Below are 25,313 nucleotides of genomic sequence, written 5' to 3' on the forward strand. Positions count from 1 at the left end.
AGCTGATAGTCCCACACTCCAGGCACCTCCCTGGAAAATCTTGTCTCATTTTCTTTCACTGTTCTGTTATCTGTGTGTCCCAGGTGCTCTGTGCATCTATCTGTTTTGTTATCTATGTGTTTCATTCTGTTCTTACACGATTTTCCTTGTTCGTCTTGTTGTAGTTGTTTTTTCTCAGGATCTGAGTGGGGCCACACATCAAAGCAAGGGTGAAGAGTAGAAATTAAATGTTATCTTCTTTTAAAAAGTAGAATACGAAGGTTAACATTAAACCAGTAAGGTTCTCCAGTCTTTCTAGAAATCCGGAAAGAACTTGGTTCTATTCCAACCTCCACCATTAGCTAGGGGCATGACCTGGGCATAATATTTTACTTTTCTGACTTCCCTTTCCTCAATTATAAAGGGAAATATTGAATAAAATGTTCCAATTTCTTATGACTTCAGACAGAACTTTTTTTATTTTTTGCATAATTTCAGTAAAGAAATGGTGACTAAGAATTACCCAGAGCCCCAGAAGGAGAAATCTTAGTGACTATAACCATTCTGTCACCAACTTTTGTTTCTTCTTTCAGTAGAAAAGACCTTCTTCAGAGGACCCTGAAGTTCAAGTCCTCTGTATACCGGCTAAACTACTGAAAAAGTCTAGTGGAAGTTCTCTCAATCTCTAATTTGCCCCATCTCATACCCCAGGCATCTTTGCTGGGCACTGGCACATTTCCAAACCCCATGCTGTCGCCATGTAAATTTATGTCAAGAATGACAACTATTTTTTCTAGTGTTGCATTAGGGGAAAGAAAAATCCTAGGTGCAGAAAGAATTGCTTTTTTTTTTCTTTTTAAAGTGTTTGAAAGTGGCTACTACAAATAAAAGGCAGAGATTATTAATTAGATAAAAAAGCAAGACCCAACTGTATGCTGCATAAAAGGAACTCATTTTAAATAAAAGCATTCAAATAAGTTAAAAGTAAAAGATCAAAAAAGATATACCATGCTAATACAAATCAAAAACACTGGGGTAGCGATAGTAATATCAGACAAAGCAGACTTCATATCAGAGAATCTTAATGGGATAAGGCGGACTGCTGCTGAATGCAGCGGTCGCAGAGCTGGCAGGAACAAAAACCATTTCCAGAAATAGGCACTCAGAGTTGTAGACATAATTGTACTTCTTAGGCAGAATTACCAAGGATATCTTTGTAGTCTGATGCTTGACATGGGACACAGTGATGACTGTAGCCTTCTCTGAGGCCTAAAACATGGGAAATAGGAGGGCGGGAGCTGAGTTGGTTTGAATAACGCAGAGAGAACTTCCATAAGAAGTAGTGCTGATGCAAGAGACTAGGGAAACCCCTTGAGTAGTAAATTGCCTGCATCTGGATCAGATTTGGCAAAAGACTTTAAATTTGAATCATACACTTTTGTTTTTTTCTCTATCATTTATGATCTTCCAAGCTGCAGCTTTTAAAATGCAACTCAAAATGATTAACTAATAAGAGTATGGATTGTCTTACATAACAAAAAGTCTGGAGGTAAGAAAGTTATGTCCAACCCAATGACACTGGGATCCTAGATTCTTTAAATCTTTCTGGTGCCTGTGCCTGCCCTTTGGTTGGAAAGGTACTGCAGCAGCTCCGGGCATCGTATCTGGATATGAACCAATGTCCCAAAATGGAATATGGCCATTTCTCCCCAGTAGTCTCATTGTCAGAGCCAGGAAGACTTTTCTAAACCCTCCAGATGACTTCCCCCACACCTTATTGGTCAGAACTGGGTCATGTGCCCAACTCTCATCACCAGCAGGGGAATGACACCACTGTGATTGACTTAAACCAACTGGGATTTATCCCAATCATGTGCTGGAGGGATGATCACTGAGATACATTCAGGGCTTGGCTATTATGAAAGAGGGGAAAATAGCCATTAGTTAGGCAACTAGAGGTTTAGGACAGTGGACAACATTTGCTAATTGGGAGATTTCACATAAAAACTTAGATTTCTACCTTTGCTTTTTTTCATTTGTAAAAATTTTCAATTGTGCTAAAATAAACATAACATAAAATTTACTACCCTAAACATTTTAAATGCACAGTTCAGTAGTTAGTGTTAACTATATTCCCATTGTCTAGCAACGAAATCCCCAGAGCTTTTCATCTTGCAAAATGGAAACTCATTAATCAAATCCTCTCTCTCTCCTTCCCCCCGCTCCTGGCAACCACCAGTCTACTTTCTGTTTCTATGAATTTGAATACTCCAGATACCTCGTATAAGTGGAATCAGATAGTATTTGTCTTTTTATGACTGGCTTATTTCACTTAACAGAATGTCTTCAAAGTTTATCCATGTTGTAGCATGTGTCAAAATGTCCTTCCCTTTTTAAAGCTGAATAATATACATTGTATGTATTACCACATTTTGTTTATCCATTCACCATTCTATGGACACTTGGTTGCTCCCACCTCTTGGCTACTGCGAATAATGCTGTTATGAACATGGGCGTACAGATATCTCTTAGAGATGCTAGTTCTTTTGCATATATACCCAGAAGTGGAATCTCTGGATCACATGGTAATTTTATTTTTACTTTTTTGATGGACTGCCATACTGCTTTGCAGAGTAGTTGCACCATTTTACATTTTCAGCCATGGTGCGCAAGGGTTCCAATTTCTCCACACTCTGGCCACCGCTTATTATTTTCTATGTCTTTGTATAGTAGGCATCCTAATGGGTGTGAGGAGATAGCTCCTTTGGTTTTGATTTACATTTCCTTAAGGATTAGTGATGTTGAACATCTTTTCATATGCTTGTTGGCCATTTAGATATCATCTTTGGAGAAATGTCTATTCAAATCCTTTGTCCTTTTTATCAGGTTATCTTTTGTCGTTGAGCTGTGCAATTTTTTATATTAGCCTCTTATCAAATATGTGATTTGCAAATATTTTTTTCTCATAGGTTGCCTTTTCATTTTGTTGATTTTGTTGTACAGAAATTTCTTATTTTGATGTAGTCCAATGTATCTATTTTTAATTTTGTTCCCCATGCTTTCGATGTCATATCCAAGAAATCTATGTCATCAAGTTTTTTCCTTATATTTTCTTCTATGAGTTTTTTTTTTTTATAGTTTTAGGTCTTATGTGTAGGTCTTCGATCCATTTTGAATTAATTTTTACATGTGGTGTAACTTCATTCTTTTACATGTGGATATCTAATTTTATTAGCACCATTTGTTGAAGAAGCTGTCCTTTCTCCAGTGAGTGGTCTTGGCACCCTCGTTGAAGATCATTTGAACATATAAACGAGGATTTATTTCTGGGCTTTCTGTTCTATACCATTGGTCTACATGTCTGTCTTTATGCCAGTTCCATATTGTTTTGATAAGTGCGGATTTGTAATAAGTTTTGAAATCTGGAAATGTGAGACTTCTTCTTTAAAAAGAAAGAGTCTTTAATTATTTTGACCATTGGAGTCCCTTGAGATTTCATATAAATTTTTGGATGGATTTTTTTTCTATTTCTGCATTTCATAGGGATTGCATTAAATCCGTAGATCACTTTGGATAGTAGTGACATCTTAACAATATTGTCTTCAAATCCTTGAACACGGGATCTCTTTCTATTTATTGTCTGATTTCTTTCAACATTGTTTTATAGATTTTCAGTGTGCAAGTCTCCTTCCTCCTTGGTAAAATTCATTCCTAAGTATTCTTTTTGATACTACTGTGAATGGAAGTATTTTCTTAATTTCCTTTATACATAGTTTATTGTCTGCCTTAGCTTTTAAAAAAAGAAAGACCTGGCTACATTGCTACATTAAGCTTCCTCTTCTGCTTGGCAATAAACTTTTTTTTTTTCAAGAGGTTTTTATTTTATTTATTTTTTTAAACCTATCATGCCATGAATTCATAGGGAATGGCTTCCAGCAGCTCAGGTTCCTTTCCATTTGTTCTCACAAAGTGAGCTTCTCTGGGTGGAGCAGGCTGGCGCTTCATTTGAACCCAGGTAGCTTTCTCTTTGGCTTCCTTCTTTTTTTGATCATTTCCTTCACGCGTTTCCGGAAGCTGTCTTGGCTCTTAGAGTACTTAATATACTCAGTACACACATTAATTCTCTTGGCAAGAATCTTGCCCTTAACTTGTTTGTTTACAACAATGCCAACCACACGCTGGGGAACACTGTAAACTCTTCCATTTTGGCTGTGTTAGCATTTGTGGGGTGTTCTTTTTTGAACAGTGTCCATTTCCTTGAGGTCTACCATATCTCCTTTCCTGTAGATTCACATGTGTGTGGCCAAAGGAACAACTCCATGTTTTCTAAAAGGCCTGGAGAACCTATAGCGGGTGCCTCTCCTCTTTCCCTTTGTGTTGGTCATTTTGGCAAATTCCTAGAAGATGGCCATGTAGACTTTTGAGCCAAATAGCTGAATAGCAGCTGTTTCCCTGCAGAAAGGATGCGTATTATTCTCCAGTTTGCTACAGTTCCTACCCAGCCAGCTCCCCTCATCTTCCTGCCTTGCCTCTGTACACGTTTGGGTTTTTGATCCCTTGTTTGGAAGTCCTCAGTGAAGGTTACTTACTACTGCTATTCATAATGAAGGAACTAAGTTGGTAAAATATTCTTGTACAGATAGGCAGATTGGTAGTTTGAAAAAATGAAATCTAAGCTGATTTTGCATATTCCCGAAATCTATCTTTTAGCACCAATTATTTTATTGCTAATACTTTTAACAAAAATTTTTATGAAATATCATATATGCTGTAATTTTCTAAACTATAGGATGCAGAACATAAACTTTTCTTCATGATTTCCAAAATAGACAATAATTACTGTGTTATGTAATAAAGGGGTACCTAAGGTAGTAATGAAGCATGGGGGATTGTTTCTCTGTCCTGTAAATGTCCACCGAGGCCTGTGATTTGATTGTTCTTGCATTTGCTAGGCATTTTTTTAAGAGGTTCTTCTTGCTACTAACAATGAATCTGCCTATAGCAACCTACTCTCACTCACTTCCTAGTTGATGCTTCCAGCATAGTGTGGGCTAGGATCAGATCACCATATTTGTTAGAATTGCAGAGGTCAACGATGGCAAGGAAAGGTCCATACAGTCAGTCTGTTGCTTCAGAGTTTAGCCAATAAGCTCACTCACAGGTAGAGGTAAGGGATGGAGAGCCAAGGAGGCCATAGTCAAAGAAGTATGGAGCTGACTCGGAGTGGACAGGGGAGCAAGGCAGGCTCCACTTCCCAGAAGCACTTCCCAGAAGCATTCTGCAGCCCACTGCTCTGCAGCCTCCTTGGGAGCTATTGAAGGCCCAACAGCAGTGCCCAGGTCTGTGCAAACTGCCTGGCCTCTGCGGCACTGAGTCTGCCTGTTGTTCCTTAATGGTAAAATAAAGACACTCTTGCATCTTCTCCATCTGCCCTCCCTCTTGGGTATCTAAATTAATTTTTGAAAGGATTTTATATGGTTTTATTTTTCCCCAAAAAGATTCACTTCGGATTATGTCCAGAAATTTTTTTTCCTCTCTGTGGAGTGATTTTCTTCAATTTTTTTACTATGAACATTTTCAAACAATATTGGAGAGAACGGTATAATTAACCCCTACAAACCTATCATTCTGCTTACATCAGTTGTCGACTTTGCTATTTTTGTTTCACCTCCCCTCCACATGGGGGTTGGGAGTCATGGAGTATTTTCAAACAATGATTATTCAAAGATAAAGTGTTTATTTTATTTTTATAGCTTTATTTTTAAAGTTACAGTAGGATATAATACCTTCCATTTATCATCAGCTATGAGCCATAATACTGGCAAGGGAATTTACAAGTATTATCTCTAGTCCTACCAACATGTTGTAAATTATTCCTATTTTATAGATGAGGAAATTGAGGTGCTGCCTTAATTTATGTATAAAATAAAATAGGCTAAATGGTGGTGTATTAGTTACGATGCAGTCTAAGCTATGGTAACAGAAAAGCCCCAAATGCAATAACCTGAACAATTTGTTTCTTTCTCTCCCTGTAAAAGTTCAGCTAGATCCTGACCATTTCTAGGGCTAGCTTGGTGCCTTGATGGCAGTAGAGACTCAGGCTTCCTCTCTCATGTTGTTCAGCTATTCTCAATACCACAGACCAAGACGGCCGCTCCAGTTTTCATCATCAGGTGGAATGGAAAGGGGAATCCCAGAAGGCATGCCCATTTCCTTGAAGGACATGATCCTGAAGCTGCACACATAACTTCCGCTCATTAACTACTGTCCAGAACTTAATCACGTGGTCACACCTGCAAAGGAGACTTTGAAAGGTAGTCTTTATTTTGGGCAGCCTATGACCAACTGAAAATCAGATTCTATTATCAGGAAAGAAAAGACAACAAACAGAAGTGCCCTTTATAGATGGAAGAATGGTTTTGTTTTCAAGGGCATAGTTTTGAGTTCTGTATTTTGGCTTCAGCTATGGTCAATTTAGTAAACCTAATGGTACCTGGTTAAATTAGACATAGACATCCTTTGATGATGAAAGACCAATTATTTAGTCCTCATGCCTCTGAGTTTTTCTTTGTTCATTTTGTTGTTGTTGTTCAGAACACTTATAATCATACTAGTCTTTTAAACTGAAATTTATTATAATAGTAAATTTAAATTATGTGATTTAATTCCATTATCCATAATGGAGAGACCACAATTATATATTACCACAACTCTGCCAGTGATGGGTTTGGATTCAGCTCTACCCTTTACCACCGGGGCAGCGGTGGACAAATTATTCACTTTCTTTAAGCCTCTTTCCTCCTTTCTGCAAAATAGGAAAACTATCGACCTTAATTATTGTGAAAATTAATTAGATAATGAATGATAGTTCTTGGTGCACAGTGAACACTCAAGAAATTGTATCTGTGTGAAAGATATATATGCAATATCTCGTCACTAATCCTATCCTATTTAATTCCTATCAATTCTAAAAATAATAATTGTAGCATTTTATAACATTTTCATACCTATTACTTAATTTTGGCATCACAGTACCCTGTGAAATAGGTAGAGCAGCAAGTACTCATTCTTTTACTCTCCTAGATTAGGAAATACAAGCTCGGGGAAATGGATTCACTTACCTAAGGTCATGTCTTCCCTCTTGACTAGATCTTTCCCAGGCACATTTAAACCTGCTCCACCGGCTACCATATTAAATTACAAAACAACCCTCTTTCAACCCACAACCTTCTCCAGCCCATCCTCATCTCTTGATTCCCCTTTCAGCCAAGCTTTTCAAAAGGTAATGGCACATGCTGCCTCCCTGCCATCACTTCCAATCTACCATCATCTCACCTTATTTGACTTTTGCCTCCACTAAATTTGCTCCTGGCAAGAGCCTGCTCCCTCTTACTCCCACCCCAGACAATATCATCCGTTCCTGTGGTTTCAGATGCCAACCCAGAAGTTCGTCACTAGCTCAGGTCACTTTTATGAACCTCAGTCCCAACTACTGTTGGGGTGGGAGTTGGGGACAGGTCCAGAGAACCCTTTGCACAAGAGTCCTGTCTAAGACAAAGAGACCATGCACCATAATGGCAATAGAATTAGAATAGTGAGTAGGAAAGTTGTTGGGAAGGCTTCCCAGGACTTGGAGATTGAATGGCTCTGGGGTAATGAGAGAGAAAGGAGAGTCAAAGGTGATTCTAAGATATTAACATTTGGTGACTGGGATAATGTTAACACTCATCAGAAAGACTGGAAATGGATCTGTTTGGGGAGCAATATCATGCTCAGCTGAAGACCTGACTCTGGGGTAAAGGATGAGACATCTAAATGGAAAAATCAAAGTCCTTTTTCCTTATAGTTTTCTCTTGCTGAGCCAGCTATACAGTCCTTCCCCACCTCTACCGTGGGCCTCCCACAATAACACTGTCTCTGCTTGAGACATAACAAGTAGAGGAAAATATTGTTGCTTCTACACTGGGCTAAGTCACTCTTCCAATCCACAAGAAGCCAAAGGTAGAAAGTTTTTAGAGCATTCATGTAGAATCCCAGGCTCTTGACACTGTTTCTGATGGGTTCTATCAAGGTAGGTAACAGCCAGAGACATGTGTGACACTGTCATTTTCGTTCCTACACTGGACCAAACGGAAGAACTGGAGGCAGAGTCGGCTACCCCAGGGAGTTTCTCACGGTCTCTTTCAGAAATTAAACCTATTATTCTATGCTTCTAGGAGCTTCAAAAAAAAAAAATCGTTGAAGAATTCGGCAACCTCTGAAAATTTTGAATATTGAAAACTTTTCTTTCTCGAATCAGGGCCCAATGAGGTTGTAGTTCATGAATTTTCCCACACAGGGGCAGCAAACACAAACTCACCTTGTCTTAAGCCAGTCTGGATTCACTTTGCAATTTTTAGTTCCCATTGCCGCCACCCTAGCATAGACCCTCAATAATTCACACCAGTGTCTAAGCTTCATACCATTTGACCTTCATCACCTTATTCTATGCCCAAGAATATGTAAGGGCCACCAACTTTCTAAAGCCCTCTGACAATGTCCTTGCAATGCGGTCAGTTATCATCTTTCCCACATTTTCCCTGCTCACTGCAGTTGACCCTGTCCGATTTGCCTCGTCTTGCCAAGCAGTAGCCAGGGTTTCCCTGGTCAGTTACTTGGCCTCTTTCTGACTGCTATGAAGCCACCAGCATTACCTCTAAGATTCCAAGCGAGTGCCGAGAACAAAATAGAAGGGTTGACAAGGGGGAGCTCCACCAGTGGTGGCTATGAGCTCCCATCAGATGGCTTGTAAATTGCCTTGTTGGGGCAGGTGGGCCCCAGGCTCAGAGATTCTGATTTTTCAGTAGATCTGAAGTGGTGGTCAGGTATCTGCATTTTTAAATCTACAGATTAGTACACTTATACTTTGAGAAGCATTGATTTTTTTTGGGGGGGGGGCTTCGTGGCCATGGATGTGTTAATTCATCTGAGTCTCCATTTTCTTTGCAGAAAATGGGAAGAATTAAATGAAATCATTCAGACAGTGCTTCTTTAGCACAGCAGTTGGCATTTAGACATGCTCACCAAATGCTGGCATTTCCTGTTGTTTTCCTGGGGGCGGGGCTGGTCCACTGAGTTTGGAGGTGGGGGTCAGGAAGTATCCTGGGGTGGTCATGTAGCCAGATTGCGTGTGGCTGCACAACTCCAGGGCCAATCTTATGAAGAGCATCCTCCAGAACTGTGCAAGATCCAAGTTTTTCACAAGGAACAGAATAAAGAAGTTCGAAGTCGAGACTCTGGAGAGGAGCTTGAGGGTGTGGGGGACACTGAGTACACATGAGCTTTTTGACCTTATGCTAAGGCCAGTTCACCTCCTCCTAGTCAGAAAAAAGTCTGGAATCTTTCCAGGAGAATGAGGGTTGCTAAGTGCCCTGAAGTCACCGGCTGGAATGTGAATTGAAGAGGTGAAGCAGCCTTTTCATTTGGGGATGACGTGAGGGGGACGATGGCTACCCAGCTTCTATGACTATTCTTGTGCCACCCTCTGGTCCTGCCCTTTTGCAGCACAGGGACCTGGTCTACGGTGTTCAGTTCTGCCAAAGCCCCTGGCGATATTCACCTGATCTCCGGTTCCCTGAAGAGAGTCTGGGCACTTTAGCACATGGAGAAATGGGGAGCGGCACAGGTGCTGAGAGGAAACAGCAACCGTTGAATGTGGCCTCCGAGAGCCTGCGGGAGGAGTGGAAGGGGGAGGGAGGAGTGCTAGGAGCTAGGGGTCAACTGCCCCAGGGGGCAGGTAATAGCCAAAGACCCCACGTGGGGTCAGGGGATGGCAGGGACGGCCCCCCAGGTGAGCACGTGCAGATTAGGAATCGGAGGCTGCATCTATTTCAGAGTTTATGGTAAAAGGCTGGAGCAGGCTCTCACTCAGCACCATAGACAACACACCCCACCCTTTAAGGAAGTGGGGAGGAGAGCGGCAGGGGTGTGGTTAACAACGAGGAGGAGAGGGGGAAAACATAAACCTGTCAGCCCTCTTACTCAGCGGAGGCCTTGGGAGTCGCTGCGAGCTCCGTACCTGCCACAGCCCGGACTCACCTGTACCTGCGCAGCCCCCTGCCTCACCTGGCCGAGCAAAGAGCCGCCGCTGGAGTCGGCGCTTCCCTCCCTGTGAGTCCCCTCCCGCGATCGGTGCTGAGAACCAGCCAGAAGTTGGTGGCTGGACGACGCGGACGGAGTGGAGGGGGGTACTCTGGAGACTGCGGGTACCTGGACGGGCCCGAGTTCCTGCTAACGCAGCCTCGAACCGGTAGGCAGAGCTGTGGGCGCAGTGTCCGCCGCCGCTTGCTAGCTTTCCGCAGAGGGGGGAATGAGGGTGGCGGAGTCTATTTTTGGAGTTAATTTGAGACTAAAGGGTGTTTCTCCCTCTTTGCCCTCTTAGCATACTCAGACACGGGAGGCTGGGGGCGACGATGAGAGGGCACAGAGAGGCCGCCTGCCTCTAAAGCTCTCATCAGAGAGCAACAAGCAGTGCTTTTCAGAATCCGCTTCAGCTCCTGCTTTTGAGCAGCTCCCTGTGCCCTGCTCTCTCCCCTTTCGTGCCTTCATGCCCCCGCCCGGGTCAGGCTCCCACGTGCACCCCGCTGCGCCCGCGTTCTCTTACCCCCAGAGAGGGCATCTTCTAAATCGAGCCGTCACTGGAAGCAAGCAGGGGTCTGCCAGGGAGATGGAGGCAGAGCTGTGTGTGTGTGTGTGTGTGTGTGTGTGTGTGTGTGTGTGTGCACGCGCGCGTGCAGCGTGTGTTCTGAGACTAAAGTTAACACTTGCCACCACACTGGTTCTTTGTGAAACTACCTTCTGAACGCTGCTAAAGGGTTAAGTTCTGTGCTGCCTTCTCCTGTCAGGCTGTGCGTGGGCAATGCCTTGGGTGGGTGAACAGGGAACATATGGGTGATGTTCTGAGCCCACCGAGCCCCACCACCTGCCCTAAACCTCCGCCATCTGACACTGGTATCGTCCCGCACCCCAAACTTGGAGCTCGGTCCAATGAGGCTCCTTTCAAGGTGCCAAGGAGAGAGGGAGAGAGGAAGTTTGGACACAGAAGGGCTCCCGCAGGAGGATTTGTAATACAAAGGAGGAAAAGCTTTTCGCCCACGGGTAGCTGGACTTGAGCCCTTGAGGCGGCTGGCATGGCAGACCAGGTGAGGGGCGTGCAGATGCCCCTCCATGCCGTGGCTGCTGTCTCCTCACCCAAGTCCAAGGTATACTGTTGTGGACCTAAGCCCAGCCTTTCACAACTCCTCTGGGGGAGGAGGGAGAAGAGGCAGAGATAAAATAAAAAGTGAGTCAAGATGGAGGAGAGGAAGGAAGTAGTCACATTCAAGAGACCCAGCTCCGGCAGTACATTCTGCTGTCATTCATTCATTCATTCCGTAAACATGTACTGACTTCCTACCTGGGACCAGGTGCTTGTGCTGGTGCTGGGTGTGGGGAAACAACAGTGCCTGTGACCCAGGCTCCTAGAGCAGTGTTCTGAATGGCACTCGATGGGAAAGGGCAGGGTGCTAAGTCAACCAGTGCTGGAGGAGATGGCGAGGGGTGTACCCTGGAAGGCTTCCTGGCAGAAGTGATTCTTAAGTGGAGACCTGAAGGATCGATAGGAATTAGCCAGGAAGGGGAAAAGGAGAAAGAAACAGCACAGAGCGTAGCAAGTGCTAAGACAGGAGGCCAGAAGCAGTGTGAAGCATCCAGGAAACTGCAAGTATCTCAAAGTGATCAGAGTATGGAGCGTGCAGGGGCGAGGTGAAGCAAGAGAGGTAAGTGGAGACAGCTCCAGAAGGGCCTGCTCAGGCTGCCATGGCAACTCCTTTTGGAGCAACACTTGGAACCTGGAGCCAGGCGTGAGACTTCCCAGCATGCCTCCCACTCTAGGGTGGGGTTGCCAGATTTAGCAAATAAAAATACAGGACACTCAGATTTGAATTTAAGATAAGCAATGGATATTTTCAAGTATAAGTACGTCCCATGCCATATCTCGGGTGTACTTATACTTAGACATTATTCATTGTTTATCTGAAACTCAACTTGACCTGGGTGACTGATATTTTATCTGGCAACTGTCCTCCAGCAGAAAGCTGAGGGTGCTGCTGTTCTGGGAAATGAGGGATGGGTAGTGCACGGGCCAAGAGGGCAGTCTCATGACAGATTCCACTTGTGACCAATCCTGGATTCCAGTTCGGGTCTCCTCTACTGTTTGACAATGTTAGTTCTTAAAACAAACAAACAAACAAACAAACAACAACAACAAAAAAACCAAAAAACAAAAAACAAAACAACCAAGCAATCAAAAAAACAGTGTCAGTTCCTTGGTCAGCTTGTTCATCTGCTGAAGTTTACAATGGTACCTCAGAAAGAAATTGGGCTTATATAGGACCTGGGTTCAAATCCCAGCCTGGCGACTTGCCCACTGTGAGACCTTACATAAACCACTTAGCTTTTCTGATCCCCAGACTCTCTTTTCTGAAATGAAGACAAGAATATCTGCTTGTCTAGAGTGGTTGGGAGGATTGCGATAATGTATGTAAATTGCCTAGTGAGTGAAAAAGGAAAAGTGGTACATATGAATTACTTTAATACCTAAGGGTCACCAAAGTAGCATACACGAAGTACTTGGGGCTCATTTTTTTCCATTTATATTTATCAAGCACTCAGAAGTCCGAGGGGAAGAATGTGGTGGAGGGTCCTGCTTCTAGTGAGTGCAGGTTAGTTCCTGAGCAGAGTGGGAGACCCTGAGTCACTTTTTCAGTTTTGCTATTCCTTTCCCGTGTGACATGCTTCATGGGGAGGAGATATTCAGCCCTCTCTTCTACTGCTGTTGGAGGACAGAGGGGGGCGGGGAGGAGAGGGAGTGGCTCAAAGTAGAATTAACTGAAGAGAAATGTGAATAAATTGAAAGAAAAAAATCCACATAAAACACCTAGCACAGTGCCTGACATGGACAAATCCCCATAAAATTTGGCTGTCATTATCTGCATTTTTTATAATAAGTACCTTAGAAAAATAGAGCTCAGGGCTAGATGAAGTAAGTGTGCCTTGTGAGCTGTGTTCTGATTTTAATGGGAGCATTTGTAAGAGCAAATTAGGGGCCTCCTAAAAGGGAACCTGGAGAGAGTTAAGAATTTGGTAAGAGAAAGAGGAAATGGAAAGTGTGTTTCCTTTGTGGAAACCGCTGGGTTAAAAATGGTCCCTCTTTCCAGTGGTTGTATCTCCCCACCGCCTGCCCTGCCCCCACTCCCACCCAGTGACAATAATTTTGTCCCCAGCTCTTTAGAGCAGCATTTGCCCAACAGTGTTCAGAGAACGTGTTCTATGCCATGACATAGTTATAGATGTTCCATTGATGAAGCATTCAAATGAGCCCACTCTCAGAGATTTGTCATGTACATTTTCATGGTCGAGTTTATTGTAAATCCTGCAGAAAAGATGCCTTATCACTGGGTTTACTAGCATTCCCTAGCAACCTTTGCAGGGGCATCAGTGGAGCAACTATTACCAAATTAAGGACAACAGCATTCCACATCTAGTGACTTGACATAGGTACAGTTCTGGGACCGAGCAGACAAGTACAATCGATGGGGAGGTGAGAGAGGAGAGGGGACATCCCTGGGGTAGACCCCAAGTCTTAGGTCTCCTGGCACCTAGTGCTCTCCCTCTCCAGGAGTCATGGGCTCTGGATGAGTCCCCTGGGTCTCTGAGGCGCTCACTTGGTTGGAACAGAGGCGCACAGCTGCTGGCGTGCTTGGGGCCGAAAGTGTGGTAACTAAGAGAAGTTCTTGCTGACCCAGTGGTCAAGTGTTCCCCTTAGACTCTGTATCAGCTCTAAGGTAAAGGGGGAAGAGCAGGGAGAGTGGCGACAGTCTCTGTGACACATACGTGGTTGGTGGTCTGGTGGTCAAGGACCCCTGCTCGGTCAGTTTCTGGGTTCCTCCTCCAGCTGCCGGACTCATTGCATGACCTTAGGCAAGTCACTGAGCCCTGTGTTCCTCATCTGTAAGACAGAGATGATAAGAGGGCTTTGCATGAGGGTGGAGGGGAATAGTACACCAGGAGTCACATTCAAAATATCAGCAGCTGCTAAAGCATGGGCAGTGGCGTAACAGAACTGACACTAGCCGTTGCCCTGAGCAGGATCAGAGAGACACCCTGGGGTCCAGGGCATCTAGGGGTGGAGGAGGCAGGCAGGCAAGGGCTGGGGTGGCGGACATTTACCAACTCGTAGAGATTATTTCAATATTTTAACATTCCAGATGGCCAAATGTACCAGCTTAATAATAGCCTCGACTGTACGTAAAACATTCAGTCCTTGAAGAGGCATTTAATAAGTGTTAGCTCTCCTTTTAATTATATTTTTATACTTATGGTTAATACAGCATGATGGGAAAGCACCTTCTCCCCCCCGCCCCCCCCCCCCCCCCCGACAAAAAAGGCCACCTGAGGGGCAGGCTTCTCATGAGTGCGGTCACATGGACACACATCAGATAGACAACAGTGTTGTTTCTTGCCCGCCCCACCCCCACTCACAATTCATTGTGTTTGATGAATAGCCAGCTTATTTAGCTCTTTAGCCAGCAAAGAGACTTTCTCTGACTGCCCATCTGACTGCAGAGTCCACATAGTCATTTAAGGTGTTGAGAGAGCTGATGGGCAGGAGAAAATGGTGGCTTCACTTTCCGGGGTTCTCAGCACCGTGTGCAAAGCTCTGAACTATGTGAGGGGGTGGTGGTGGGGGATGGGGCAGCTTTTTGAGTCACTCTGCTGTTTCCCAAGGTATAATTATTACTCACGATGACAGTTCGATTAAGAGAGCAAACTGGAGACCGCATGTTCCGTATGCTTTTTACCTAGACACACGGGTACAGAGGTAGGATTGCAGGATTTTTTCTCCAAGGACCCTTCAGGTTGGCTGTGGGTGGGCTGCAGGAGTGGACATTCCTCTGCTTCTCCAGGTCTCCCCCAGCTCTTACCTTTTCCCAGCACTAAGGCACCTGCTGCTCTTATAAGGCAGCCAGTCAGCGTGATTAGAACAAAGACCAGCCACTGCCAATGCCCGCAAAAGGGTAAACCTTCCCCCTTTCTGTCTTGGCTATACAGTTCACTAATATCTTCCTCCTCTTCAGTCCCCTTCTTTCCTTTTATGTTCTGAAATCCACCTACACAGAAGCTGGCAACATCACTCACCAGAGAGGGAGATTCAGGAATGCACCTTGCTCAGTGTTTAGAACTTGGGACTGGATTTAATTCTTATCTCATGGACTAGTCTCCCTCGCAATCAGGCCAATTCTGCCAGCAACTCTGAGTACCCCAGAACCACAGTCCCCCTTTTCTGTGCCCCTTTTCTCTCTGAGGTTCTTCCTCCTGACTCTCTCAGACACTCCTACACCCCAGCCATTGCAATCCCACTGGACATATGAGGGTCTAAGAGGCTCCTGGCATGCAGCCTGCTGGGAATTCTGCCCTGAGTTTGGGCTTTGTTCTTTTCCGGGGTTCCCTTTCCTTCCTGGTCCCTCCTCTGTTCCTGGTCACTTGGAGCATCACATCTTTTCCTGGTTTCTAAGTGAATGCGCTTTGTCCACTCCCCCCACCCATTTCCTCCCTAACCTCCAGCATGTCCGTTTGCCCTCCAGGACCATTTAGAGTGAGAGTCCAGTTCCTTCCCCTTCAGCTCAGGTTAACACTCTTCCCACCCCCAGTTCCTGCTCTAGGAAGTTTATAAGAGACCAAGTACACTCCCCAGCATCTGATTACATTCTCCAGTCCCCAGCTCAAGGCAGGCAGCTGTCCCTCTCTCAGGCAGTTTGTCAGTCCACGCAAGTGGAAGGACAAGCTGGAGTCAAGAGACATGGCTCTGGTTTAGAGTCTTCTACCTCTGTACCTTTGGGTAAATCTTCACTCTACCAAGTGTCATTTTTCTCATTTGAAAATGAAAAAAATTGTACTGTATTCCTCATAGGGACGTTGAGAGAAAGAACTGGCTTGTTTAAAAATGCCCCATATAATACTGTCCGGCACTCTGCCTGGAAAGATGAAGAGTTTGGAGTCAGAAAGATGTAGGTTTGAATCTTGACTTTGTCACTTTCTAGCTGTGGGACATCGCCAAGTTATGTAACACCTCTGAGCCTTAGTTTTCTCATTTGTAACTTGTTCTAGGCATTAATTTCAGTTTTCTCTCCCTTTTCACCCCTGTCACTCTCAGGGTATAGTCTTCTTTCCCTACATTCAAGGGACTGTGTCTGCCTTCAGTGAGTTTACAGTCTGGTAGGGGAGGTAATACATAAAGATGAATAACTATTAGGCAAGATAGGGACTTACTTAAACAGCCATAAAAGAGGCACCAGTAAAGGCTATGAGGTCAGAGGATGGAGAATACTTCTGTCTGGGGAGTCTGGGAATGCTTCCTGGAGGAAGTGGCATTTGTAAAAGCTCTGAAAGGATGGGTAGGCTATGGCCATAGAAACTAGGGATGGTGGTTGTGGTCAAAAACAAGTGTAAATAAAAGCAGGGGGGTGGGGACGTATGATTCCAGTGACTCATTTTGGCTGGAGCCAAGGGTATCAAAGGGCAGTAAAGATGAGGTATAAAGACAGAAAGTAAGATAAGCTTCAATATGGTCGCTGAAGAGTTTGTACAGTATTCTGTAGGCTGTAGGGAGCTGTTGGACTTTATTCTGAAGGCATCAGAGAGCTGTTGAGATTTCGCCTTGGATAAAGGGGCCACGAGCAGATCTGTACAGTAGTGTGTAAAGCGGATCAGAGAGAAGAGACTTTGCAGGAGGATCAGGTAGGAGTTTATTATACTAGTTCAGGTCTTAAGAGTCTGGGTAAATTGTATAATTTCAGATGATTTTAGGGTCCTAAAGAGGATCTACTGGTCACCTGGAGCTTCTCCATTCTCTGAGTTTAAATTGGTACTTAGGCGAATGTAAAATATATAGGGTCTATGGGAGCATTACATTGTTCAGTTATATATGTATATTCTTTATCCTCTCCATCCGCGTTCTTGATTCTCAGATTAGTTCTTTCCCATGGACTTGGCTAGGTATGCACTCAGTGTCAGCTAGTCTGGAGGTCTAACGGCAACCTCTGTGTGGCAGTCTCCTCCAGAATCAAGGAGGAGTGTGCACTCAGATCTGCCCCCGTCGACCCTCATCAGTTCAGAGAACTCCTGGGCTACATTTTCACTCTGACCCTCTTCCCTTGCTTTAGCCCTCTATTTACAAGGATCTGTAAGATATTCCACTAGAGTAACTCATGTAAAATGCTACATGTCAGAAACTAAACTCATTTTCTCAAACCAAACCATCTCTTCCTTCTGTTCATGCGGTTGTCATTGTCCTAGGTACTCAGGTCAAAAACCCTGACATTATCTTCCCTTTCAGCTTCTCTCTGCTTTTCTCCACTCATGTCTCCCCCGTCACTAATCTGTCCTACAGATTCCTTCTACATGCTTCTCATTCCTTCCTTCCCTTTACGCTGCCAGCCCTGCTCTAGAGGAGCTTATTACCTAATATCATCTATCATTACCTCAGAGTTTCTCCCCTTCCCAGCTCTAGTTTCCACAGTGCTTCTAGGCAAATCCAGATGCTTTAAATTTACCACTCAGTGCCCTCTGTAATCCGACTTTTGTCTCGACTTCCAACTAATTTCCCCATACTTTCCTCATCTCCTCACCAGTCCCCATCAAACCTTTGCTCAAGTCTCGTGTCCTGCCTGAGATGCCAGTCCCTCCCCACTTTCCCAGTCTGACTCTCTGGTGGCTCCTGGCCTGGGAAACCTGTGCTGTCCCCTGCAGCTTCCAGGTGTGAAATTCCTCCAGGGCACGGAGGTGCTTTTTCCCTGATTCTCCTTCCTAACTCCCTCAAGTTCCAAGAATAGGAGCTCTGTTTCCCTTTTTCTCTACTCAGTCATGCCTGGTTCGCCTGGGCCAAATGTGATCTTCCTCATTCTCTGTGCTGGGTGACACAACAGCCAGTTGCAACAGAGCAGGGGCCACATTCTCCCAAGAGGTCAGGATGTGCCCATTGCCTCTTCAGAATGCGGAGGTTTCTAGAACCCAGAGAGGGAGCATCAGTGTTTAGAGCAGGAGTGCCATAATCCCCCTGCTAAACTCTTCTGCTTCTTTCTAATCCATGAGATCCTTGCCTTTTCCTTTTCTCTCAACCTCCAGCTTATCTAGGCCAGGCTGAATGACAGGAGAAAGACAGGAAGTAGGAAAAAGACAAGAAGCCTTGGTAGAGGGTGATATCACTCTGGGAATACTGGAGAGAGGTTATCACGGCAGAGTTTTCAGTAGCCTGGACCTCTACCTAACAGTGCACATGCACAGGACTTGCTGTGGTAACTGCACAGGAGCTTTCTGGCTCCTGCAGTCCCAAGATCTGAAAACACAGTCCTCATGGCTCCTCTGTCTCCAGAGAGTGACCTCGTTGTCTCCAGCATGCCTCTGAGCCCTCTCCCTCTTTCTCTACTTAACTCTCAGTGTAGAAAAACCATTCCAGCACTTGTTTGATAAACACTCAGGCATCCGCCTGTGTTCACTTCCAGGGAAAGTTGTGAGGGACAGAGAGCACTGCCTGAGGACTGGGAGTCCTGGGTCTGGTCCCTGCGGCTCTGTCACTATCCTGCCATGTGGTCTTGGGTGAGTCACCTGGGTAAGCCTGTTCAAGACTCAGGGTTTTCATTTGCATATACAATAAAGGGGGTTCAGGGCTCCTTATCAAGTGAAGAGCTTATTTAAAATGGATCTTAGGCAAAAGCCCCATATGTAAACTATGTGAAAAGAGACCCTCCCAGGGTTGACACAAAGAGGACAGGTGCCTGCCGAGCCTGTGCCCCTCTTCCGCAGAGAGCCCTGGGCCCTCCTTGCATCTCCTGGGCCCAGATCAACTTGGATCCTTTCCAGGTCTCTAGTTCATGAGGTCCTTATTGCTTGTGTATGAGGGAGGCTGAAGAATGGGTCTAGATTCCAGTGTGTTCGATAAAGAATGATCTCAGAATGAGGAATCCAACCTGGGCCATGGCAAGTGTATTTATTGGGGGCAGGGGGTGTAGTATACATACATGCCCTGAGAGAAGATGCATAATGTCCACCTCTGAGCAAACGCATGTGATTATGGGTGGAAAATCCAGAGCTTTCGTCTGAGCTCCAAGCAACCTTTGGTCCCCCCAAAGGTTTTGTAATCAGGTTTACAAATTTTTCATAGAACTTGAGCTCCATTTTAGTTCAGACGAACTAGGCTATAAGCTCAGTTGAGATCAGAACCTTCCCTGCTCAGTGTTATAACTCAAGGACACAGCTGGTGCCTCACACACAGTTGGCGTTTCATAAATACGATGTGTGCCTGAACATTTGTGCCTCCCACAAGGAGTGTTGTTTTAAAAAAACCTGATGTGAATATGTAAATGTTTTAGGGTAATATTTAATGTATTATTTTGGCGACACGCATTTTAAATCACATAGTACAAAAAATAATACATTAAATTAAGAAAATGGCTTTTCTCCAACTCTCCCTTTTCATAAATCATTCAAGCACGCCACTCACATCTTTGACATCAATATCCTTCTCATCACTAGAACTAGAATCAGCTATCTGTCTTCTGGCCTATATCCTTGTCCCTGTAGTCCAGCTTATCCTTATTAATCCAGAAGGTGTTCAGTTATTTTTTAAATAACAGCTATTCTGAGATATAATTTTATCCTTTTAAAATGTACAGTTTTGTGAATTTTAGTATTTTCACAGAGTTGTGCAACCATCACTGCTGTCTAATTACAAAACATTTTTATCAACCCCAAAAGATCCACTTAGTTCACTAATTAGCAGTCCACTAATCTACTTCCTGCTTTTATGGATTTGCCTATTCTGGCATTTTATTTGTGACTAGCTTCTTTTACTTAGCATAATTTTCCCACGGTTTATTCATGTTATTGCATGTATTAGTCCTTCGTTTCTTTTTTATTGCTAAAAACTATTCCATTGTATGGACATACCATTTTGTTTATCCATTTATTAGTCATTAAAGATTTGAGTTTTCCCACTTTTTGATTATTATAAATAATGAACATTCACGTACAAGTTTTTGTGTGGACTTATGTTTTCAGTTCTCTTAGTTACGTGCCTAGGAGTGGAATTACGGGTCATATGATAGCTCCGTGTTTAACATTTTGAATAACTGCCAAACTGCTTCACCATTTTACTTTCCAATCAACAATGCGTGATGGTTCCAATTTTTCCCCATTCTCACCCACACTTGTTATTGTCTCTAATTTTGATTTTAGCCATCCTAGAGGGTATGGAGTGGTATTTTGTTGTGGTTTTAACTTGCATTTCTCTGATGAAAAATGATGTTGAGCATCTTGTCATGTACTTATTGGCCATTTGTACGTCTTCTTTGGAGAAATGTCTAATCAAGTTCTTTAGAAGGTATTTCTTTTTGATATTCACAATATAACCACTTAGTGTATTACTTTTTTAAAAATGATCTTTTAGATGCTTGTTTACAACAAAATCTCACACTTGTAATTGTGAGGCTATAGCCCCAAGAAAAAATACTAAATTTACATGACAGTACCATGCTTTTAAAAAAAATTTATCCATTGACTTTCGTAAGCATCCAAAACTTGCACTGACTGAAGTGGTGTCAGGCTAATATTTTGTACCCCCAAACAGCGTGTTTTGTTTCAAATAGGGTAACTGAGAAAAAAGCATAATATGAAAGATTCTGTAAGGGCTGGAATATAAACTTCTTCCCTTCTGGCAGATAATTTGGGGAGTGGGAACAACTTTACCTTATATTTAAGCATGTACAATATTTAAAAATGGATGGATGGATGGACAGATGGATGAATGACTTTAGAAATGAATGAATGAACAAAAGAAGGAATGCAAGCTAGTAAGCCAGTCAATCAAGCAACCATACCAATCTGACCCTCTTTATTACCTCCTAATTCCCACTCAGAAAACCAGCATTGGTCTCTATTTTACACTATATAGAATCGTACATAAAATCATTTTTAAAACCAGTTTGCAGTTACAAGTTGAAAACAAGACACTGTATTTTCTGTTGTCTGGAATATCTTTATCACCTTCCTTTAAAATGGGAGAACCTGAGTCTACCCAATTTCTTGGAGGTGGCTGAGGAACCCAAAGATCAGGTAACATGACTGCAGGATATGATTTGGGGTTATTGTTGCTGGAGCAGGACCTTTAGGAATGTGACATGATACCAGGATTCCCTTAGGGTCTGCCTTGTGCAGGACACAAGTCCACTGCTGCCCTTCCCACCAGCATGAGGTTGCTGGGGCCTCGTGAGTGGCCTGGTGCTAGGGGCCTTTCCTTCTTCCTTCTCTGGTGTAGGACAGTTGCATCCATCTCACAAACCACATTCACTAGTGACTCATCGGCAAATTTCACAGAGAAACTGCCCCTTTCTTTCTTCCCCTTTGCTATTCTGTTAAGAAGACCCATGTGAGCTAGAAAATAGGACTCTGGAGTTTGCATAAGAGCGGGAAAAGGAAAGAGAAAGAACAGCAGGCAAAGGGACAAGAATAGAAGCTGCGTCCATTGAAGTGACATGTGAAGAAGTGACAGAGACATGGGCAAAAGCTGTAGAGATGGCTTTTAAAGGCACAGACCCCGGTTGGTGAGTAAGCGACAGACGATACTGCTCTTTACAAAGACCATACCAATCTGACCCTCACGGCAGCCACTGAAGGACAGGCTCCCGTGACCTTTACTCTGGAGTGTGTGTGGTTGGCGGTGGGGTTAGGGAACAAGGGATAGTGAGGGGACATGTGGACATAACCTGGACTCCTTCCTTTACCAGCTGTGGTCTGTAAAGAAAGGGGTTCAGTTCTGCATATATCAGGCAAGCATCCACGCCCTTTCCATAGCATTTTAGTCCATTCCTAGACAGGATCCCAGTGACAGTGACAGTGACAGTGACAGCTTAGTCCTTCCTTCTGTGCCATGACAGGACTGAGTCTAAGCTGTCCCCCCAAGTGGATATTTCCCTTGGTTCTTAAACCTCTGAAAGAAAAGAAAATCTATAGCCTTCTTTCTCAAATTCCTGTTTCCTTTTTCAAGAAAGTGGGATCAGTGGCTCTAACGCTGCGAATCTGAGGCCCAGTCCCATGTTACTTAGCTCCTCCCACAGGCCAGGCTCTGTGCTAGGCCCCTGGATACAGACATGGCCAGAGAATGTCCTCAAGTTGACAGAGCAGTGCAAGCAGTAGCGGTAAAACCAGGTGTGGTGCTAGAGGATGGTCAAATGTGTGTGTATGTGTATATATGTATACATACACACACACATATGTAGGATACATAGCTATAGGACTTTTTAAGCAGGGAAGAGAGTCAGATTTTTGTTTTGCAAAACAAGACTCCAGCCACAGGTCAGAGCAGCTCTTTTCCAAGCACAGAGAAGGCCCGGGCTCAGAGAACCACAGACTGGCATTTCTGGGGCGTGGCCAAGGGCTGGCAGCAGGGCCATGCTAATGGCCTGGAGTTCCTGCTGTCGGCTTGGGTGTCGCAGCTACCCACACTGCTGGCTCCATGGTGGTGAGGGCTGGCCCACGGGCCTGGCCCAGAGGAAGAGCCCACTTCCTGCTTTCTTCCCCTTTGCGTCTGTGTGCAGTGGGTAGTGGAGGCAGAAAACAGAATGGGGCTTGGCCAAATGAGCAAGAACTGGCCTCCTCCCAGTGGGAAGTGCAAAGGGTGAGATGGCGCTCCATCTGCAGCAATGGGCAGTCTGTGAAGAGGACACCTACCTATAAAGCAAGGGGGCAGGCAGGTGCCTATTTTTGCCCCCAAAGTAGGAATAGGGTATTATTCCCTGGGGATTATGGAGCGTATAAGATATTCAGCACTGGAAGACTGGTGGAGGGAAGGACTAGGCATGGGACAGGAGCTCACTTTCCACCTTCCTGGCACCCTCCTCCCAGAGCTCTTGGCCATACCAGCCATTTATGCCAGGCACATATTATCTTGAGATAAAATTATTTTTCACAAGTACATGCCTTGCTAAATGAAACAGTGGAAAACCAGAGAACTCGTCTTGTGCCCCTTTGTCTCTAAACTATATTTCAGCAAATGTCAGGATATGAAACTTTACTTAGTAAACATTTGTTTAGATCTGAGGAGGTTTTAAGGGAAAGATCTGAGAGAAAAGGTGTTAATTTAGAGATGGTCTCTCATGACTGTGGAAAAAAGGGGCATCAGAAGGATTCAGATGAAAACAAGATACACAAAATCTCATCTGCTGCTAAAAGAGACGTGTGGGCAGAGGATGTCCCGATCCTGGGACAAATTTGACTTGTTCTGAGTGGAAGCAACCTGGACCCTTCAGTGCAATGCAAAGTAGAGCTTCTCTACGGCCAGGGCCCTCAGAATCACGGGGAGGACTTTTGAAAGCACAGATTACCACCGCCGACTCCAAAATTTCTACTGTGTCCTCTCTGGGGTGGGGCCTAAGAATCTGCATTTTTGGTGGGTTTTGCGGGTGACGTGAATGCTCCTGGCCAAGGGGCCACGCTTTGATTATCACTGGTGTAGAGGCGGCAGTTCTGTTCCTTAGAGGGGCGTGTTAGCACCCCCTGTCTGCAGTAGACCCAGCTGGTCATGCTTCCATTTCTGGTTTTACTTGTTTTGTTCTTAACACTGCAGACATGGCTCTGATGCACACCCTGGTTGGAACACCTACCACGTCTCCATGGGCTTTGCCATCGAGCCCCACCTTTCATCTGCCCAAGGCCCCCTGGGGGCCTGGTGGACTTTCCCAGCTTCTGGCCTTTGTCCATGGTCTCCTCTCACTCAGAGTCGCCTCTCCTAGGTTTCCTACGTTTCTACCTCGCGGACCCTACCTGTGGGCCCCAATTCTAATACTACCTCTGCGTGCCCCTCCCCCCATGTCCTCAGTGTGGCTTCATCTCACCATCCTCTCTGTTCCCTCAACCCTGTTCCTGACTCTGATAAGACTTTCCTTCTGTTTTATTTTATCTTTGGTTATACGTATGCCCTCTGTCTTAGTCAGCACAAGCTATTGTAACCAAATACCAAAGACCGTGTGGCTCAAACAATAGACTTGTATTTTCTCACAGGTCTGGAGGCTGGACATCTGAGGGTGCCCACATGGTCAGTTTCTGGTGAGGGCCCTCTTCCTGGCTTGTAGACGTCGGCCTTCTTGCCATGTCCTCTCACGGCCTTTCCCTGGTGTGTGTGAGGAGAGAGAGCACTCTGGTCGCTCTCTCTTTTTAGAACACTAAATCTATCTGATCAGGGCCACCCTTAAGACCTCACTTAATCTTAATTACTGTCATCAAGGCCCCGTCTCCAGATATTATCATGTGGTGGTGGGGGGTGGTGGTTAGGGCTTCAATATATGGATTTGTCAGGGGACACAAATGTTCAGTCCGCCACATTGTCTTTCCCAATTAGACTGTAAATCTTGGAAATCACTATCATAGTGCCTGTGTCTGACCTCAGTGTCTGCTGAATCACAATGAAGGTCTGTAAAACAAATCAAAACAAACCAAGACCTGTTTACTTTGGCCCTTACTGGCCCCTAGTTCTTGAAACATCCACAAAGGCCAAGGGATAGAGGTGAGAAGGCGTTTGCTGAACGCCGTCCATAAGATGACATGGCTGGGCGCCAGAGTTGTTAATGGGTTCATCAGCCTCTAAAATAATGTGATTACTAATCTGTATCACTCCGGGAACTACCACCCCCAGAGCTGTATTAAGAATGTTTTCCTCAGGCGAAAAAAAAAAAGTGCTGTCTTTGGCATCCTAGTAGCCTCAGGAATCTCATTTTATGATGGATCCTTCTCCTTTTTTCCTCCTTCCTGTACTTCTTTTAGATCTGCCTCTTCTAGTTCTTGGGTCAACAGATAACTACGCCCTCATTCTGCCCTTTTCAACACTTGAGTAACTTTCAAACATAGTTCCTTTCCCCCACGGCTGTCTTTCAGTTGTTGCCGTTTTGCTTCATTCCTCTCAAATGCAGCCATTGAGGTTCCCCAGGCTGATGGCATCCTCTGGCCTGAGGAACTACAAGAATCACAGAAGCCCAAGTGACCTAGATGAACCTCTGGGAACTACTGCTCTTTGCTGTCTGTTTACAGCCGTTTAATGATAAGGTCACCGTGGAAGACCCACAAAATGGGACTTGAACAGATCATAGCTTATCTTCATCCATCTCTACCTTACTCATGAACCTTGCCCCCTGCCTTCTGGCTTCTTTTTTTCTTTTTCATTTTTCCCTGTACCTCTGAGTCTCCTGGCTAAAGAAAGGAAAATAGGAAAA

General features: G+C 44.5%; 1 protein-coding gene and 1 pseudogene across 3 annotated transcripts in view; one reads left to right on the forward strand and one right to left on the reverse strand.

The window, feature by feature from the left end:
• Positions 1-3,137: 3,137 nt before the first annotated feature.
• Positions 3,138-4,408, reverse strand: LOC107515449 (annotated as a pseudogene).
• A 5,531-nt stretch (positions 4,409-9,939) lies between these two features.
• PTK2B (protein tyrosine kinase 2 beta) overlaps positions 9,940-25,313 on the forward strand; it is a 105,733-nt gene continuing 90,359 nt past the window's right edge. For 2 of the 3 annotated variants that reach the window (XM_036233635.1, XM_036233639.1), the window contains exon 1: positions 9,940-10,267. The gene's annotated coding sequence lies outside the window, so the exon portion shown is untranslated. The remainder of the gene's footprint in view (positions 10,268-25,313) is intronic. The other variant, XM_036233636.1, reaches the window with a different exon arrangement.

Source organism: Rousettus aegyptiacus, unplaced genomic scaffold (assembly GCF_014176215.1).
Source record: "Rousettus aegyptiacus isolate mRouAeg1 unplaced genomic scaffold, mRouAeg1.p scaffold_m13_p_16, whole genome shotgun sequence".
NCBI lineage: Eukaryota > Metazoa > Chordata > Mammalia > Chiroptera > Pteropodidae > Rousettus > Rousettus aegyptiacus.